The 19644-nt window shown below is 47.3% G+C and overlaps 2 long non-coding RNA genes across 5 annotated transcripts in view; one reads left to right on the top strand and one right to left on the bottom strand.

Moving 5' to 3' along the window:
* Nucleotides 1–11549, bottom strand: part of Lnc012 (long non-coding RNA 012) — a 33174-nt gene extending 21625 nt beyond the window's left edge. The window contains 1 exon segment of the long non-coding RNA NR_126570.3: nucleotides 10867–11549. This is a non-coding gene — a long non-coding RNA (long non-coding RNA 012).
* LOC120097924 (uncharacterized) overlaps nucleotides 6239–19644 on the top strand; it is a 29905-nt gene continuing 16499 nt past the window's right edge. Inside the window, exons 1-3 of one of the 4 annotated variants that reach the window (XR_015641471.1) lie at nucleotides 6260–6414; nucleotides 14149–14265; nucleotides 18002–18122. This is a non-coding gene — a long non-coding RNA (uncharacterized LOC120097924). Of the gene's footprint in view, nucleotides 6415–14148; nucleotides 14266–18001; nucleotides 18123–19644 lie in introns of all 4 variants that reach the window. The other 3 variants (XR_015641470.1, XR_015641472.1, XR_015641469.1) reach the window with 3 other exon arrangements.

Genomic DNA, 19644 nt, shown 5'->3' with positions numbered 1-19644 from the left:
CTTAGCACTTGTAATTAATTGGGGTTTCTCGCCTGATCTGAGAGATGATTTGATACTGCCTGAAGACAGAATTTTCTCAGCTAGGTTCCTCCAGCAGGAGACATCTCTCATACCCAGCCTCTGCCTGCATGCTAACCCGAGTATAAATGCGGGCTCCAGCCCTTCCTCTTTGTGCGAGCTCAGGCAGGGCATCCCCAGCTCCAAGCATAGAGCTGACAAACATTTTAGGCTCGTTGGTTGCATGGGAGCTGGCACAGCCATTTTAAGTCTCCAGACTCAGAGCCATCCATCCGTTCATCCATCTTGAGGCAGGCCCCAGGGCTCTTCAGCTCTTGGTTACATCAGCTCCCTGATGCACTCACTGGGAGACAAACTTGGCATGACCCCTGTCTGTGCAACGGTCACATTAATACAATGAGCTAGGGAGGAAAAGGGAGCGCCCCTCCCCCACTCGTTAAACACTTGCTTTTTGCCATCCACAAAAGCTGATTGCTTCAAACACAGGACCTAACTTGAAAGCCATCTATGAGACTAGCATTGCCCCCGCATTAGACATGAGAAAGAGAAGCTTCGAAGTTGTGTGACACATGAACAGATGTCTATTTACACCAGCAACAGACCCAAGAAAAGTATTCCTCCCAAGTCCAGCTTGGTGACCAATGAATTTATTGGGGTTATTTCACATGAGTGTGGGCAACCCTTGGGCTGTTGCACCAGTCAGAAGACACCCTCTGCAGGAAAGATGGCACGCTAAAGCTGCATTCTGTCTCTGGGAAACAGTCCCCTCTCTCCCAGCAATTGTTTGATGCTGTGTTGTCTAGGAGAAGGGCTCTGTGGGTCTTGTAGGTTTCATGGCCTTCCTGGTACTTTTTTTGTGAGGAAAATGGCTGTACAGCAGACATAGATGCCTCGGTTGGAACTCAGACACATAAATGTAACAATGTTTAACCACCAAGGTCATGGGAGGGATTGGGTAAAAGAGTGCCTGTAAGTCTGCCACTGTGATGACACATATTTTAAAAGTAACAGTCATGGTTATTAAATGTTATCATTATTACTATATCGACACTGCTGATGGGGGAAAAGAGGCGAAAGAAGAACAAAGAGAGATCAGGAGAATCCATCCCCAGCCATCCGAATAACAAATGGGAAAACTGAATGAAAAACCAAATCTCCTCCATGTCTTTTCATTGTAACAACACAAAGCAGGACGAGAGGATGGTGACAATACCTGTGTCTCCGTCGAGACTCCTTCTTGGATCTTAAAATGATAGCAATGTATAATATTTATTTATCTGCAGCCACGTAACAAACTACCCCCACAACTTAGTGGTTTCAAGCAGGAAACATTCGATTTTCTTTTGGGCCATCCAGAGTGGGTGCCCTAGGACCCACATGGGGAGCTGTCATTAAGTGGCCATCAAGGGAGCAGCCTGGATCGCTGGGAGTGGTACTGCCGGTCTTTAATCCCAGCACTCGGGGAGGCAGAGGCAGAAGGAGCTCTGAGTTCGAGGCCAGCCTGTACTACCTATTGAGTTTGAGGCCTGCCAGGGATACATAGACCTTGTCGGAAGAAAACAAAACAACCACAAAGATTGCGATCTGAGCTATAACCTTTTCTGAAGGCTTGGCTGACCGGATGTGTCTAGATGACATACCTCTACAATGCCTAAGTCGAAGCGTTGACAGTTCTGGCCGTCTGCAGGTCTCCTTACCAGGGAAGCCTCTCCCACACCCTCCCAACGTGACTACCCGTCTCCTCAGGAAAGAATCATCCAAGACCATCAAGTAGAAGCTGAATGTCTTTAAGGCGTTATACAGTGTGTTGTTGGTCCCCGACACCAGCTCTGATTCAGAGTGGGAGATCTGCAGAGCGTGAATCCTAGAAAGGAATATGGCTGGGGGGGTGGGGGCGGGACATGTTGGGGCTACCTACCTGACAGCATGTGCCTCCACCTACCTTACAGATCTTTCTTCCAGGCTTAGTAACTTCCCTTCACTGACCCATTCCTACAGTAAAAGTCTACCCGTTCCCTTCTGCCTTCAGCAGACCTTCCCCGGGAGCCCTTCCTGTTAGGCCCACCCATAGACCTAACATCTGCTCACCTCATGGGAGCTCAGAGTCTGTATGTGCAGAACAATACACAGTCAAGCACCAGGAAAAAACGTCTGGATTTTTTTCCCCCAGGAAGCCTTGTTTGGAACTTAGGAGCCATTCAACACTGAATATAGAATTTCATCTCTTGGGAGTTACATTATAAAAGGCTAAGCCCTGGGATGCCCAGTTAGCCATGATATGTATTAGAATGCCTGGCCCGGGGATATCAGCTTCTCGAAAAGTGATACCTAAGACTCTGGACACTACCAATCTTCATTAGTTATGATGGCCCATGCTTGTAATCCCAGCATTCAGGAACCTGAAGCAGGAAGGTTGTGAGTTCAAGGCTAGCTTAGGCTACATAGTGAGTTCCCAGGTCAGCATGGACTGCATAGCAAAACCCTGCTCCGAACCAATACACAAGCATAAAGGCTATTAATACTGCAAATTATAAACAAATTGGGATTATAAGCCCCCAAGCCTTGAGAGACAGCACTGGGTTCTTGGATCCAATGCTGGCCTCCAGCTCATGCCTGCTACCTCCTCCCTCACACTAGCTGAGCCCCGACTTGGCTCACACAGCTCCAGGCTCCCTGGCTGCCAGCCTTAATCAACAGCTCCAGCCAAGACCTCAAATTGATTTGCCGTCGTTATCTGGGAAACAAGGGTTCTTCTTGACTCGCAGCCAAATTCCATTCTGTGAGAGCAGAGTAGTCACCTCCTTAGTGGGTGTCCAGAGAAAAGTGACAGAGATCTGGAACAAAAAGTCTCCCCCCCCCAGCCACCCAGAAGCCGGGGCCAACCGCAGCTCCATCTCCAGCCCCACTCCTGCCTTCTGCGTGGGCATGGGCAGCCTGCCCAGTATGTCCTCCCGTGGGAGAGTACGCACACCTGTACCTGATCAGATACAGTGTTTCTCTTTATAGTACAACTGAACCGACCTGGGGAAAATTTCCTAAAAACTATAGTGATGTCAGGCCTCAGACCCCCACCATCCTGGCACAATGTGTATGGTGTGCAGCTTGGGCACTGGGACTTCGAGGAGCCCCACAAATGGTTCTGCTAGCAGAAAAGCTGCAGAACTGTATTCCAATGCACATGGTGCTTGCTGCCCCTGGCTGCAGGCCCCTCTGCATTATTCAGTCACTCCAACACGAACACAGAGAACAAGGTCACTGAATAACGTGGAATTGATATTCTAGTCCACAGGCCTGGCGAGGAACAATAAAATGTATAGCATGTCAAATGATGTAAATGTCCAGGATGTCCCATGAGGCCAGAGCCCTCTCACAGGACATCTGAATTACCCACGGACCTGCCCTATGTACTGTTGATGCATGTCTGGCCTGTGCCCAGCTCAGATGCAGACTGAGTCATTAACTCAGACGTCCCATGATTATTCCCACGACAATTCAGATGCACTCCCAGCCCTGACCATTACGCACGGGGTAAGGCTGACGTCCCATGGCAAACCAGAGTCCTGGGTCATGTTTGCCCCGACTGTTCACTCAGCTGGCAAATTCTCCAGGAAGCTAATACTTACTTCCCCACAGTGCTCTCTAGCCATTCTAAACCTTTTATTTCATGCGTATGAGTGTTTTGCCTACATAAATGTCTATGCACTACATGTGTGCAGTGCCCACCAAGACCAGAAAATAAAAGGCATAGGGTCTCCTGGAACTAGAGATACAGACAATGGTTAGCCATGGTGTGGGTGCTGGGAACTGAACCCAAGTCCTCTGCCAGGGCAGCAGGTGCTTTTAGTTGCTGAGCCGTCTCTCCGGCCCCCTCTGTAGCTTCTCGAGGAACACAAACCCTTTGGAGTCCGTGGAGCCCTGCTTTAGACTAAACGCCATTCTTGCGCAGCCTTCTCTACAGAAAACATACTATGTTTTCTAAGGACAGCTACTACTAGTGTCGGCAAGCACAAGAGAGCAGATGGGCTAGACAGATGGAAAAGGCTCCGAGTGAAAAGGTTGTGGGGGCTGGAAGGTCCTTAAAGAGCATCCAGTCCCACCCCTCCTTCTACAGAAAGGCCTGGAGACTTCAGTAAGCCGCTCGACATCACACAGCAAAGGGCAGCAGAGCAAGAAACACTGTCCATGGTCCCTAGGTCAGAGTGGGGACCGTCACTTATCACTTATCCGGTGCATAGCAACCAGCATTTCCCTTCTGAGTCTGCCTCCCCGGTGTCTGCCCATGATTTGGATTAAGCACAGCCTACTGAGCCTGTGGTGGGATGTGTTGGGGGGAGGGAGGGCAGAGGAGGGAGCAAGGCTTAGTGAGGTTTGATCCTATACAGAATCATACAGATATGATAAGGTTCAACATATACCGTACTGTAGGTTTACAGTACTGTACTGGAATACAATTGCCAGCATTACTACTACTGTGCCTTGGGGCATTGCTAAGAAACAGGAGTGGCTGTGAGGAGTGGCCACCTGAGGTGGCCAGCTTGAGATAAAGACACCTACCTATCTGGGAGATAGAGAAGTGCAGTCACCTGCACCTCCATCGATGAGCCTAGGCCAAGCCACGCCTCCACCAGGCCACGCCTCCGCTAAGCCACGCCTCTGCCAAAGCCACACCTAGAGAATTGGCGGTCAATCAATTCCTCTTGAACAAAGCCTACCTTTGTCTCCAGGGAATACATCCTAAGACCCCAGTGGGGATCGGAAACCTTAGGTAGTAACTTTGTTTACTTCTGAGTAAACCGAGGCTTGAACACAAGCCTGTGATACTGCCACAGGCAGTCAGATGAGAAGTGTACCATGTGATAACGCACCTCCTGAGAACCAAGAAATGGTTCACACCTGAACGGACACACCAAGCTACTCGGGAGAATGTGCGACTTAGAACCGTCAAGTTGTCCTTTTCTGTTCCGTGTTTCAGACTGTAGTTTACATGAGTAGCTGAATCCCATATTGTAGACGGGCAGACAACTGAGCAGTCTTTTCCTCAAGCCACTTCGAGTTATCTTTTTGCCCCTTTCAAGCTTATTTGCATGATGGGAAGGCCCCTCTGGCTTCTCACACCAGACACCTATCTATCTATGTTAAACCTGCTTTCTATGCCTGGAGGGGTGGCTCAACAGTTAAGAGCACTGTGACTCTTGCCTTTAAAGGCCTGGAGTTCGGTTCCCAGCACCCACTTAGTGGATCACGACTGTCTGTAACATCCATAGCTCCAGTTCTAGGGGCTCCATGGTCCCAGGCACACATGTGATGCACACGAATACATGCAGGCAAAATACTTATATACATAAAATAAATAAATCTTTAAAAAAAAATCTCATCTCCACTGTCTTTGACCCTGATTCCCCTAGTTTTGGGAAGTTTGGAGAATATCATCCTATTACATAAGGTCACTCGCTTCCCACACTGTGGTGAGCAAAACGACATCACATTCCCCAAGGACAGCGACGTCTTAATCCTGAGGCCATGTGACTTCGGTGTTGCCATATCTGCTGCAGGTAAAATGAAGTCACGTAGAGTCTGATCTCAACACAGGGAGGTTACCCTGGATCGTCCAACTGGGTTCAGTGCAAACACCAGTCCTGTTGAAGTTGAAGAGAGGGGAAGAGGGGCGATGCTGTAAGTATCCAGCCCAGCATCTCTGAAGTTAGAAGACACAGAAAAGGCCAAGGGTCGAGTAAGCTGGGAAGTGAGTGAAGCTCTAGGAGCTGGGAACCATCAGTAGGCGGGTCCTTCCATCAGTGTCCTGAGGGAGACAGGCAGACGGCCTTGTCTACACTTTGATTTCCATGCAGTGAGCCTGCCTGATTGCTAACCTCGAGAATGCTAACTGCTAGAGATTGGATATGTATTGTTCCAAGCCGATGAGTTTGTGGCCGCTTGCTAGAGTAGTAATACGAAACCACGGAGTACATCACGAGGCCCTGTTGTAGGCCTTGGAGAGAATGATTGGCAGGTATCCCATTCCTTCCGGTAGCCTCAGCCAAGCGTAGCAGGCACATGCCTGGTTCAAGCTGGGTGTTGGGAACCTCCTGAATGAACACCACTGGCCACTCTCATAGTCAGCCAGAAGACGAAGATAAATCTTTAAATATGGCTGTATGAGTGATGCTAGCAGAGCCCAGAGGCGGGGCACGAGGGGGACACACCCAGGGGATGTTTCCTAGAGGAGTCAAAAGCTTCAGTCACTCTCTGATGAGCAGAGATGAAAACCAGAAGCAGGCTGCAGTATCTCAGTGACACAGCCCAGCTCTGGCAGGCAGCGGTCCTGGCTTCCATTCCGACCCAGGCAGAGAGCACTGCCTGAGCGAAGGCTGGGAAGGTGTGGGACTCTGGCCACAGGTAGGCACCGGAGTGTGCAAAAGATGCAGGAGTGGCAGCGGCAGGCCACGATCCCCGGGGTGCCAGGGAAATGGGGTGTGGATGTCTGCGAAAGATCCAGCTACTGGGAATTTTAGGCAGAAGAGAGATGGGGGTGTGGGAGTGGCAGGGAGGGACAGGCAGGCAGTGTGGTCAGGCTGAAGCTATGAGGGCACAGGAAGAAAGGGACGCTGTGTGGGCTACAGGCTGGCTTCTTGAGCTCCAGTTTCCAATCTCATAATTGAATGCGAGGTTGAGGAAATTGGCAGCACAGCCAACAACCAAAATGTAATTCAAAACCAAACATGGGATGGGACTGGGGTGGTCTGGCTAGTCTCTCCTGGGTTGTGCCGCGTTGCATGTCTTCACGGCAGCCTTGGCTTTGAACACACATAACTGTGCATGCTAAGGCTCCAAGAAACACTGCCTGAAACACTGGCTGTGATTCTAGACTCCTCTGTGCTCTGGCCGGCAGTGATTTAATGTATGTGCAAAGCTTCCTGCTCCTGTAGGAGTGTGTAGAACCCTGGGGAGCAAAGCCTTTTAATATTTTCTACCACCGTTTTTCCGCCCGGAAGTATCAAGCTGATCTGTATTTGAATTGGGTTGTTTTTGAATGTTTATTTAAAAAAAAAAAAAAACATAGTTTGAGCTGCTGACTTGAGGTTCATTAAAAAAAAAATTAAATGAGTTTTGACTTTGGGATTAGGACAGAATTTTCGATAGCTTCTGACGTGGCCCTAAGCAAACTTCTTCCGTCTTGGATTATGTGTTTATGATTTATTGTCAGCAAGGGTTTGATTTGAAGTTCTATTTTATATACCTATGTCCTTGGGGGGTCATGCAAAAGTTTCTCTGGTATAAATGGGTCGTGAATGGAAAAGGTGTAGGGAGTCCTTAATTAGAGCATAGTATTGGGAAGAGAGCTAAAGACGACAGTGGACACTGAGGAAGAAGCTCAAAGGACCGACAGGGGCGTCTTAGGGCGGGTTAAGGAAAGAACGGAATGGGGGTTTCTTAGCTGAGCTGGGAGAGCCCTTGCAGAGGTGAAGTATCATAGAGGAAGAGCTGGTTGGAGGGGATGTCTCCATGGAGACACCCAGGAGACACCCAATAGGCAGCTGCTTACCAAGAGCTTCAGGTTGGAAGCAGGAAGTTTAGTGCACCTGATTACCCACAAGCACGAGAGAGAAGAGATCTGGGAACCAGGGAACCAGGTCACTACATGGGGAAATAACGTGATCCCGTGATAGGGAACAAGAAGATGCTCCAAGATCGCATCCTAATTTGTAGGATTTCCAGAGATAAACCAGACAGGGATACAGTGACTACCTCTGCCTTCAGCCCAACTACCGAGGAAACCAAGGAACACACACACACACACACACACACACCCTGCTTCAGTCCTGCCCCTATGAAATGACAGGGTATTTTCCAGTCCAGGTACAGCCAAGCTCCTGCTCTTACACACCTCTTGGGAGCTTTATTTTCTTCCCTCAGCCACCCTGCTAACTATATTAGGGAGCATTTAACACTGGGCTGCCAAGTCCCCTGGGGACAGGATAATGGGGCTGCCTCCCTACTCAAGCCTTGCCTCTGGGCCCCATGCCCTCTCTGCTTACTTCCAGCTCTCCTGAACTCCTCACCATTCTCACTGAGGCAATTGGACCTTGGGGAGCCCAGATATGGGCCCCAAATGAGAAACTCAGCTCTGGGAGGGGCTATAAGAACTCTGACAAGGCAACCTGGGACGGCGTCTCTGTCTGGCCTCAACAGAGTGTCCACTTGTCATGTGTGTGATCCAAACAGCACACACAAGCACACACACATACACATGCCACTTCTGGAATATTTGTCAAGGGGCTATGGATACTAGCAGAACACACAAACACCTGTGCACACATGTACACAAACATATGCCACTTCCAGAGGGCACATGGGATTCCCACTGGGTCTGGGACCTATTAGTGTCAAAAGGGCCCTCCCTAGCTTAGGAAAATTTGTGCTTGAACCTCAGACAAACCTTCACTCCCTTCCAGTGTGATGTTAGAAGGCATCCCCAACTTTCTGTAAAATGGGGACCATAGTCTTTTATGACTGTTAATTCTCTCTCTCGAGCTCTCTCTCTCCCCCCCCCACAAGGTCTCACTATATAGATAGCAACTGGCCTCAAATTCACAGACATCCACCTGCCTCTGCCTCCCCAATGCTAGTACTAAAGGCAGACACCACCACACCTAGAGTACTGGTCAACCTTAAGAACTTGACAAAACTCAATTGCCTAGTATGATGATTGAGCACTGATCTCTATGGGTCTGTGTTGGCTTTTCAAGAGGTTTAACTGAGGAGGGGAGACCCACCCAGAGTGTGAGCAGCAGCATTCTGTGAACTGAAGTCCCAGACTGAATAAAAAGAAGACAACAGGAACAACAACAGTCCTCTTTCACGGCTAAAGACACAACAGGGCTAGGCGCCCTGTACCCCTGTCACCATGCCCCCCAGCCACCATGAGGATGGACTGTGCCCTCAAACTGTGAGCCACAAATGTGCCCTTCCTTCCTCTCTTCTGTAGTCTGAACCAGGTATTTTGTCACAGCATGGAGGAAGCCAAAGACCACGCCCCTCGTGCAGAAAGGATAAAACGATATCATATCTGTAAGACGATCCCCCCCCCACACACACACACACACACAGTGCTTCGTGCACAGAACATTCAAAATAAATTATACACCCGAAGGTTTCAAGCTGCACTCCCTGGCAAGGTGAGGTGTACAATCAGGATGCAGCAGTTGCCCTGGAAACACAGAATTCTCTGCACAGTGGGGCAGTGGATGCCGTGGGGACTGGGCTCACCTCTCTGCTTCCCCTTAGGCTGGTTTTGTCCCTTCAGGGGTTGGAACTAATTCATAAAATCCTCTTCCTGCTTAGTTACTGCTAATCCCCTGAGAACTTCCTAGGACAGATCTGTGACTTGGGCCCATGAATCAGGGGACCTTGAATGAGTCTTCTGTTTGCATCCGCACGCCAAATTGCAATCAGGATAATATGGGGAGAAGATGGGAATATGCTCCCCCATAACCAAGGTGCTGGGCATGGCCAAGCCTGCACACGGCCCCATCCTCCCACTGTTGGGGCGATTACACACCATGTGAGCTGGTTCTTCGAGCCAGATGTCCTTTTATACCTCCACAACGATTTTTCTAACCATTGGGTTCAGGTTACCTATAGTTTCATTATCTCGGAGCCAAAGCAGACCCGGACTATGGAATCCTCTGAGCTCTTCTGGGGGACAACCACTGAGTTTACTGGCCAACTACTTTCCCTTCTAGATCCAGGACTCCAGTGTCATGGGATGAGGGGCTACCTCTCTCCTGCATACCTAGTCCGTGTATTTTCTACCCGCTCTGACTCCGAGATGATTGTGTGAGCCAGGTCCAACCCCAAGAGGGCCACATTTCCTTAGCCATAGTGATTGGCTCAGGCATGATCACGTGATCCTGGTATGGCCAATGAAAACTCTCCCTAGGACTGTTGCTGAAACTATGGAGGTAAAGAAGCTCTCTCTCTTGGGGTTGGGGATTTAGCTCAGTGGTAGAGCTCTTGCCTAGCAAGCACAAGGCCCTGGGTTCGGTCCCCAGCAAAGAAGAAGCTCTCTCTTTCTGATAGCTGTGACAGTCAAATGCCTGTCTGGAGATGTTGGTGGTCTTGTGAGAACCTTTGTGGAAGGAAGCTCACAAACAGAGAGCAGAGCGTGTTGCTCCTCTGAGCCTTGGGCATCATAAAATCTGCCTTCATTGCCTTCATTCAGAGGACATTGCACACCAGGCCCACCGTAGGAGCGCGTCCTGAGAGAGATGGCACTCATTTGGAGCACTGGACTCAGAGTCTGGCCGAGTGGAGCAGGGAGCATAGCTGCACTCCAGCATGTTTAGCTTTGGGCAAGTCCCATCCAGGCAAGAGAGGAGACCCTGGACCTTCCTTGTTGGGCTGTGCTATTCCCTCTTCTCCATCCTGTAAGCTTAAAAAACCCAACTTTGGTTCTCCCTCCCTGCAATCTTAAAAAACCCAACTTTGGTTCTCCCTCCCTGCAATCTTCCCTGTGTCCTTGCCCCCAAAGTGATAACATAAATCCTTCTCCACTTACAATGGAGTTCTTCCTAAAAAAAAAATAATAACATCATATATTGAAAATATCTAAGGTTTGGGGGGCCAGCAATATGGTTCAGCAAGTAAAGGTGCTTGCCACCAAACCTGATGGCCTGGATTTGATCCAGACTCTCACAGGTTGTCCTCTGACTTCCACACACACTAAACAAGCAAATGAATTCTTAGCAAAGACCAAGAGTGTATTGACGAGCTCTCTGTAGGTGAAAATGCAAAGTAAAAGAATCAATAAAAAAAATTTTTAAAAATGTATTAATGCACTTAACCTACCTGGTATCCAAAGTCAGCATCGTTTCAGCTGCGGAGAGCAAGCCTTCACCATGACCATCCAGAAACTGGCTGGACCTGTAGCTCACTGCGCTGCCCAGCCTCACAAGGGAGCTCCGTAACGCACAGCATCAACCTGGAAAGATCGCTCTGAGTGCGGTGCCTCTCAGGAGGTGATGCCTCCATACGACCATAAAGTTTAAAAAGCTAAATGTTCTACAGGCTTGAGCGCTTACTCTGTGCCAGGCTTTTGTGGGGTGGTATTTAATCTGCACAGTAACTCTGAAAGGGAGAGGCCGGATTATTGCTCGCCTGAGGGCAAGCATAAGCAGCTTAACTATGTGATGAGCCTACCCAGCGTCACTCTCCACCCTTACAACTGTTCACCATGCTTCATTTTCCTCTTTGACGCTGTGACCAAGTATCTGACGTAAAGCAACTGACAGAAGGTAGGGGTCATTCGGGCTGACAGTTTGAGGCTGTGGTCCATGATGGTGGTGGGGGGGTCAAGTGACAAACAAAATACGAGGCAGCCAGACACACTGCGTTCGCTGCCAGGAAGCAGCAAGAGATGAGACCTGGTACCGTACTGGATTTCTCCCTTTCAAAAAGTTGTCTGTTTTGTATCTATGTGTCTGTGTACCGCGCGCGTGTGGGCCTGGTGACCACAGAGGCTAGAAGAAGGCTTTAGATCCCTCTGGAACTGAAGTTACCAACAGTTGTGAGCTGCCATGTGGATGCTGGAAATTGAACCAAGGTCCTCTGAAAGAGCAGCCTGTGCCCTTAATGGCTGAGCCCTCTCCCCAGTGCCCTCCCCCATTCTCCTTTAAGTCACTGTCATGTCCCAACCCTTGGGATGGTGCCACTCAGATTCAGGGTGAGTTTCCTTCCTCATTCAAACCTCTCTGGAAAATCCCTCAAACACATCCAAAGACAAGCCTCTAGTTCCTGACAGTCAAGATTACCCATTTTACCCCAACAAGGCTGTGAACTCAAGGCTAGAGAAATGGCTCAGCAGTTAACAGCACTTGATGCTTGTATAGAAGACCCAAGTTCAGCTCCCAGCATCTCTGTTGGGCGGCTCACAAGCCACCTGTCACTCCAGCTCCAGTGGATCCAACACCCTCTACTGACCTGTGTGGTAACCCCCTTTGAACACATCCATACCCACACATATACATAAATGAAAACAAATCTTTTAAAAAGATCCCCGAGTCTCTGGATCTTGTTCATCTTGCCATCCTGATTCTCCACTCAGTTCACCATCTTTAAAACACTCTGAAGTGCCCACGTACATTCTGAACCCAAGACAAGCCCCAAAACACATCCTTTTGTTGGTCCCACCCCTTTATCAGCAGCTCCTCTGTGCCTGTGGATCCTGGCAGAGCATGGTGGGCTGAATTCTAATCTCCCCAGAGTCCGACAGTAAAAAGAGGAGGTACTGAGGCATAAGGGCTTGGGGGAGAGGGGTGTCCGGGTGAGGAGCCAGCTTCTGTCTGCAGCTTTGGAAGTAGCTGACAGACACATCATTAAGTGATCAAAGCAGAGACAAAACCTACTACAAATGAAAGAGAGATGAAAGGGAAGCCAGTCCTATCTGTTTGCATCTGCATAAACATGGCTGGGAAGACTCACAGGAAGCTGACAGAAGGATTTGTCTGTGGGGGTGGGGTGAGAACAGCAGATGGGCGGCAGATGCAGGGGTCAGATTCTTATTCTATATTATTTTGTATTGTTTTGATGGTTGAACCCTAAAAGTGTCACTATTTACTTACAACAAAGGAATCAAATGTTTAAATAGCTGAAGGGAGAGAGCCCCACTGCTCTCCTACTGGGGTCCCACAAAGATATGGAGCCACATTTAATGTGAAATAGCTGAACTTGTCACATGCCCTGTGATACACAGGGCGTAATGCCACCCCTCATCCTAGGTGTGCGGTTTTCCAGCAGTCACATCCTTACGGTGCCAACCAGCCATCGCCGTTGTCTTCCCCAGGCCCTGGCCACCACCATGCTACTTCCTGTCTGTGTAAAAGCCTCTCGTGTAGCCACTTCTTATAAGCCGAACCCTGTGACGACTAGACTTGCCTCACCAAGCGCATTGTCCTCAAGTTTCGCCCGTGTAGCAGACCGTGTCAAATTTTCACTTTTAAAGAAGGAATAATATTTTACTCTAAGTGAGATCCACACATCTGTCAGTGGGTATCTGAAAGGATCCCATGTTTTAACTGCAATGAATAAAAACCACCATGAACATTGTACAAGCCTCTGTTTTAAAATTGGGGGTGGGGGGCATATGCCCCCCAAAAGTAGGTTGCTTCATCATACGGTAACTCTGTTGTTAATGTTTTTAAGGAAGCTCCATCCCGTTTCCCCCAATTAGATGTTGGTGACTATTGAACTACACCAGCACAAAATAATCAGTATTTTCAGAGTAATACCGCTGAAGACAGAGACGGGGGAGAGCTGGGCTACAGCTGTGTTCAGCTTTTTCTTTGTGTTATATAAAGTAATGCTTTGCAATTAGCCTCACAGTAGATATGATCAAATGTGAATGCTTTTAAATCCTGGTGGCCAAGAAAGACGCCCGAAGGCCAGACGGGCTCACAGGCTGCTGGTCGCTGGCCCAGACTGCACCAGATCTCTCTTGTCAATACTTTTTCCATTATTATAATGAAATGCCTGAGGCTAGGTATTGTGTAAAGAGACGGTTTATTTAGCTCCAAGTTTGGAGGTGGAAAGTCCAACATTGGGCAGCTTCATCAATTTAGCCTCTAATGAGGGCCTTGGCTGAGTCACCTCAGAATACTGGGAACTCATACATAACAGTCACATGGTAGGACAAGAAGCAGAGTGGAGGAGGGCACCAGTAACCACGCCTCCTGAAGACCACACCTCCTGAAGACCACACCTCCTGAAGACCACACCTCCTCCCAACGCTGCCTCTGTGGTCCTGATCAACTCAATGGAGCACAATGTCTGCCCTGTGGCCTAGTCCTCAGCCTCGCTCTTCACTCCCAGGAAATTAACACACTGTGGGGAAATTCAAAAGAGATATGCTCACCAGAACCAATTCAGAGGCTGGCAAAAGTAGATGCTAAGAGTTATGTAGTAAATGGATACGAGGGCAACAGAGGGAATGAATGATTTAAAACTGAACCGGGATCTGTGCGGGCCTCCCAGTTCACAGTCTCCAAATTAGAGCCCAGACAATATCGTCTTCTGAGGGTCACTGAGCAAAAGACCTGCTATCGATTTTTTTTGGTTTTTTTTTTTTTTTTTTAGAAACTTGGGTCCAGAAGTCATAGGCCAAAAGAAGAGCCTTTGGGAAACTGGCAGCTGACGATGCCACAACCGGAAAGGCTTTTTCCTCAGATCAAAACCCTCAGGTCTCTGCCCCAGGTAAAGGCAAAAAGACAAACCCAGACCTTGGGGGTTCCTGACCTTTTTGTGCAGAGAAACGTGTTTCCAGGGCAACCATCACCTCCTAATCAGACTCTCCAATTGTCCAAGAAGAGCAGCTTAAAATATTCTCGTGTTAATACCCGAGCAAACGGTGCGCCGGGCTTCCGGCCAGGTGCTCTTTACAACGTGCCCTCAACTTAATTCTCGCAGCCAGAACCTGCTCTGCGCTTCAGGTAAACATGCTCACAGAATGCTGGCGCTCAGTGGCCGCAGAAGACTCAGCCCCAAAGTCACACAAAATCCATACCATTTTGTCCACGACCCCCAATACATTTTTCTTCCATTTATCCGGAAGCTGGAGCCCCGGAAACGTGGCCGGAACACTGTGCTGGGTCTTTTGTGACAGCCACACAAACGAGGTATGCATGTGGGCACGTGAGCCACAGCCCTGAACTAGATCATATTGTGGGGATACCCACCAGACCAGAAGCAGGCTGTCAGTGAAGGGCAGCAGTCTCTCCACAGGAGTGGAGACTATGCCCTGTCCAAGGTGCAGGGGGTTGAAAGCTTTATAGAGCCGAAAAATGGAACTTTTGAGGTGGAAAATTCCATCTGCAGATCTATTTTCTGCATTCCCAAGGTCGTAAATAAATTCTAATGGGGGTTCTTACCAACGTGTTGACTACCCATCCCCTAACTGCCTGCAGATGCTATCAGCCAGTCAACTTGCCTGTCAGGAGTTTCTCTGCTTTTCTGAGGGTCTTAGGTCATTAACCCTTCACTGGCACACCAACCTCATGCTCCACACCCCCCACCCCCAACCCTCTGGAAGGGTGGCAGAGCCATCCCACTGATGAAGGAGGGAGCTGTCTTTGATTAGATTTTTCGCTCTTTGGTTTCCATTTTTTTCCTGTGTGTGTGTGTGTGTGTGTGTGTGTGTGTGTGCATGCCTGCTCATAATTTCAGTCTCTTGGGAAATCTCTTGAGCTTTCTATCAAGAGGGGTTAGGTTCAGGCCCTGGGTTCGGTCCCCAGCTCCAAAAAAAAAAAAAAAAGAGGGGTTAGCGTCTAGGGAAGGCCTCGGTCTGGCTCAGTGAGTATCTTCCAATTTGGTTTAGCCTGGTACTGCTAACCAGTTTCGGTTGGTTGGTTGCTCTGTTTCAGTCTTGTTTACACCCCATTCTTCTAGTGTTACCCTGCTGGTGGGATGTGGGCCTCCATTCACAAAGGGAGACTGCCTGAAGTGAGGCCAACTCAGAAGACTCAGAGACAAGAGACGGGTGGGGAGGGAGGGGAATCTTCAGGACAAGCTGTTAATCTGACTTACAGGGATAATCGAAGTCATTTCCTGGATCCATCCATCCCTGCAAGGTATTTTCCTGAGGACATGAACAAATGGCTTTCTCTCACTGCCTAAATTATTTTGAGTTGAAGTTTTTAAAGTATTTGTCTTAATCCTTTGAGGACTTAAAACGTCTTTGGGTCATCTTCACCCCACTGCTCTTCCCCCTAACTCCTTCCAGACCCACTCCCAACTTCTTATCCATCTCTTCCGCTCATGTACTCTTTTTTTTTTTTTTTCTTTTTCTCGTTTTGGTTGGAGACTAAGCGTATCCTCTCCCACCGAGGCCTGACAAAGCAGCCCAGCTAGGGGGAAGGGATCCAAAGGCAGACAACAGAGTCAGAGACAGCTCCCACTCCAATTGTTAGGGGGTTCACATGAAGACCAAGCTGCACATCTATTACAACTGTGTAGGGGGCCTAGGTCCAGCCCATGCGTGCTCTTTGGTTGGTGGTTCAGTCTCTGTGAGCACCCATGGGCCCATTTAGTTGATTCTGTAGATCTTGTGGTGTCTTTGACCCCTCCAGCTCTCTCGGTCCTTTTACCCACTCTTCCACAAGACTCTCCAAGCTCCACCTAATGTTTGGCCGTGGGTCTCTGCATCTGTTCCCATCCGCTTCCGGATGAAGCCTTTAAGAGGACAGTTATGCTAGGCTCATGTCTGCAAGCACAGTAGAGTATCATTAATAGTGTCACGGGTTGGCTCTCTCCCAGGAAGTGGGTCTCAAGCTGGGCCATTTATTGTTTGGCCATTCCCTCAATTTCTGCTCCATCTTTAGCCCTGTGCATCTTGTAGGTAGGACAAATTTTGAAGGTTTTGTGGGTGGGTTGATGTCCCCCTCCTTCCACTGGAAGTCCCACCTGGCTATAGGAGGTGGCCACAACAGTTTCCATATCCCCAGATGCTAGCAGTCTCAGCTAGGGTCACCCCCCACAGACTCCTGGGAGTGGTGGTGTCCTTTGATTTACAGAGGCTTTTCAGTTTCATGGGGTCCCACTTATAATTGTTTACCTTAGTGGCTGAGCCATCGGTGTTCTGTTCAGGCAGCTGTCTCCTGTGCCAGTGTGTTCAAGGCTATTCCCCACTTCCTCTTCTCTAGCATGTTTAGTGTATTCCATTTATGTTGAGGTCTTTGATCCACATGGACTTGAGTGTTGTGCAGGATGAGACATATAGACCTACTTGAATTCTTCTGCATGCAGACATCCAGTGAGACCAGCACCATTTGTTGAAGATGCTTTCTTTTTTCCATTGTATGATTTTGCTTTCCTTGTCAAAAATCAAGTGACTGTAGATATATGGGTTTACTTCTGGATCTTTGAGTCTATTCCATTGAACCACCTTTCTCTTTTTATGCTAATACCATGTGTTTCTTATTGCTATTGCTCTGTAATACAGCTTGAAATCAGGGACGGTGAAACCCCCAGAAGTTCTTTTATTTTTTTCTTTTTTTTTCTTTTTTTTTTTCCCAGAGCTGAGGACTGAACCCAGGGCCTTGCGCTTATTAGACAAGCGCTCTACCACTGAGCTAAATCCCCAACCCCCAGAAGTTCTTTTATTGTACAGGATTGCTTTGGCTATCCTGGGATTTTTGTTTTTCCATATGAAGTTGAGAATTGCTCGTCGAAAATCTATAAAGAATTGTGTTGGAATTTTGATGGGAATTGCATTGAATCTGTAGGTTGCTTTTGCTAAGATGGCCATTTTTTTTTACTATGTTTATCTTACCTATCCATGAGCATGGGAGATCTCTCCCTCTTCTGATATCTTCTTCAGTTTCTTTCTTCAGAGACTTGAAGTTCTTGTCAAACAGGTCTTTCACTGGCTTGGTTAGAGTTACACCAAGATATTTTATGCTACTTGTGGCTATTGTGAAGGGTGTTGCTTCCCTAATTCTTTCTCAGCCTGTTTATCATTTGTGTAAAGGAGGGCTACAGATTTTTAGAGTTAATTTTGAATCCAGCCACTTTGTTGAAGGTGTTTATCAGCTGTGGGAGTTCTCTAGTGGAATTCTTAGGCTCATAGTATCAACTCATCTGTGAAAAGCGATATTTTGTTTTCTTCCTTTCCAATTTGTATTCCCTCCATCCCCTTTCCAAATTGTATCCCCTCGATCCCCTTCAGTTGTCTTACTGCTTTAGATATATATACCGAATAGATAGGGAGACAGTGGGCAGCCTTGTCTTGTTTGATTTTAGTGGAATTGCTTTAAGTTTCCATTTGATCTGATGTTGGCTATTGGCTTGCCGGATATTGCTTTTGTTACATTTAGGTAGGTGCCTCATATCCCTGATCCCTCCAAGACTTTTAACATGAAAGGATGCCAGACTGCGTCAAAGGCTTTTTCAGCATCTAGTAAGATGATCGTGTGGGGCTTTTATTTCTTTTCAGTTTGTTTCTGTGGTGGATTACACTGACGGATTTCCGTATGTGGAGCCATCCCTGCGTCCCTGGGATGAAGTCTACTTGATCATGGTGGATGATGTTTTTGATGTGTTCTTGGATTCAGTTTGTAAGTATTTTGCGGGGTATTTTTGCATCAATGCTCATAAGGGAAATCGGTCTGAAATTCTCTCTTTGTAGATTCTGTGTGGTTTAGGTACCAGGGTGACTGTGGTCTCACAGAGTGAGTTCAGCAATGATCCTCCATTTCTATTTGTGGAATGGTTTGAGGGGTGTTGATATTAGCTCTTCTTTGAAACTCTGGTAGAATTCTGCCCTAAAACCATCTGGCCCTGGAGTTACTTAGTTAGTTAATTTGTTTGTTTGTTTGTTTGTTTTGGTTGAGAGATTTTAATGACTGCTTCTATTTCCTTAGGGATTATAGAAATATTTAAATTGTTTAGCTGATTTTGATTTAACTTTGGCGAGTGATATCAAGAAAATTGTCCATTTCATTTAGATTTTCCAGTTTTGTAGACTACAGGCTTTTGAAGTAAGATCTAATGATTCTTTGGATTTCCTCAGTATCTGTTGTTATGACTCCTTTTATTTCTGATTTTATTTATCTGAATACTGCCTCTGTGCCTTTTAGTTGGTTTGGCTAAGGGTTTGTCTATCTTGTTGATTTTCTCAAAGAACCAGCTGTTGGTTTTGTTGAGTTCTTGTATTTTTCTCTTTATTTCAAATTGATTGATTTCAGCCCTGAGTTTGATTACTTTCTGCCTTTTATTGCTCTTGGGTGTGTTTGTTTCTTTCTAGAACTTTCAGGTGTGCTGTTACATTGCTGGTATGAGAACTGTCTAATTTCTTTATGAAGGCACATAGTGCCATAAACTTTCCTCTTAGCACTGCTTTCATTGTGTCCCATAAGTTTGGGCATTTTGTACCTTCATTTTCACTGAATTCTAGAAAGTCTTTAATTTCTTTATTTCTTCCTTGACCCAGTGATCACTGAATAGTTGTTCAGTTTCCATGAGTTTTCCATGAGGCTTTCTGTCGTTTCTGTTGTTCTTGAAATCCAGCTTGAAAATCATCCATGATGGTCTGAAACAATACAAGGGGTTATTCCAATGTTATTGTGCCTATTAAGATTTTCTTTGTGACTGACTACATGGCAACCTATGGGAAGGTTCCATGAGATGCTGAGAAGAAGAGACATTCTTTTGTATTTGGGTGAAATGTTCTGTAGATATCTGTTAGGTCCATTTGATTCATAACCTCAGCTAGTTTCATTATTTCTCTGTTTAGTTTCTGTCTCAATGACCTGTCCATTAGTGAAAGTGGGGTATTAAAGTCTCCCACTAATAATGTATGGGGTTCAATGTGTAATTTAAGTTTTAATAATGTTTCTTTTACTAATGAAGGTGCCCTTGCATTTGGGGCATAGATGTTCAGAATTGAAAATCATTTTAGTGGATATTTTTCCTTTGATGAACATGAAGTGTCCTTCTCCATCGCTTTTGATTAATTTTGGTTGAAATTCTGTTTTATTAGATATGATAATGGCTGTTCTAGTTTGCTTTTTGGGTCCATTTGCTTGGAAACCTTTTTCTAGCCATTTACTCTGAGGCAATGTCTATCTTTGCTGCTGA

The sequence above is a fragment of the Rattus norvegicus genome, chromosome 17 (assembly GCF_021556685.1).
Source record: "Rattus norvegicus strain SHRSP/BbbUtx chromosome 17, alternate assembly SHRSP_T2T, whole genome shotgun sequence".
Lineage (NCBI taxonomy): Eukaryota > Metazoa > Chordata > Mammalia > Rodentia > Muridae > Rattus > Rattus norvegicus.
The sequence above is the reverse complement of the archived record's forward strand: the minus strand, read 5'-3'. Positions and strand labels throughout refer to the sequence as shown.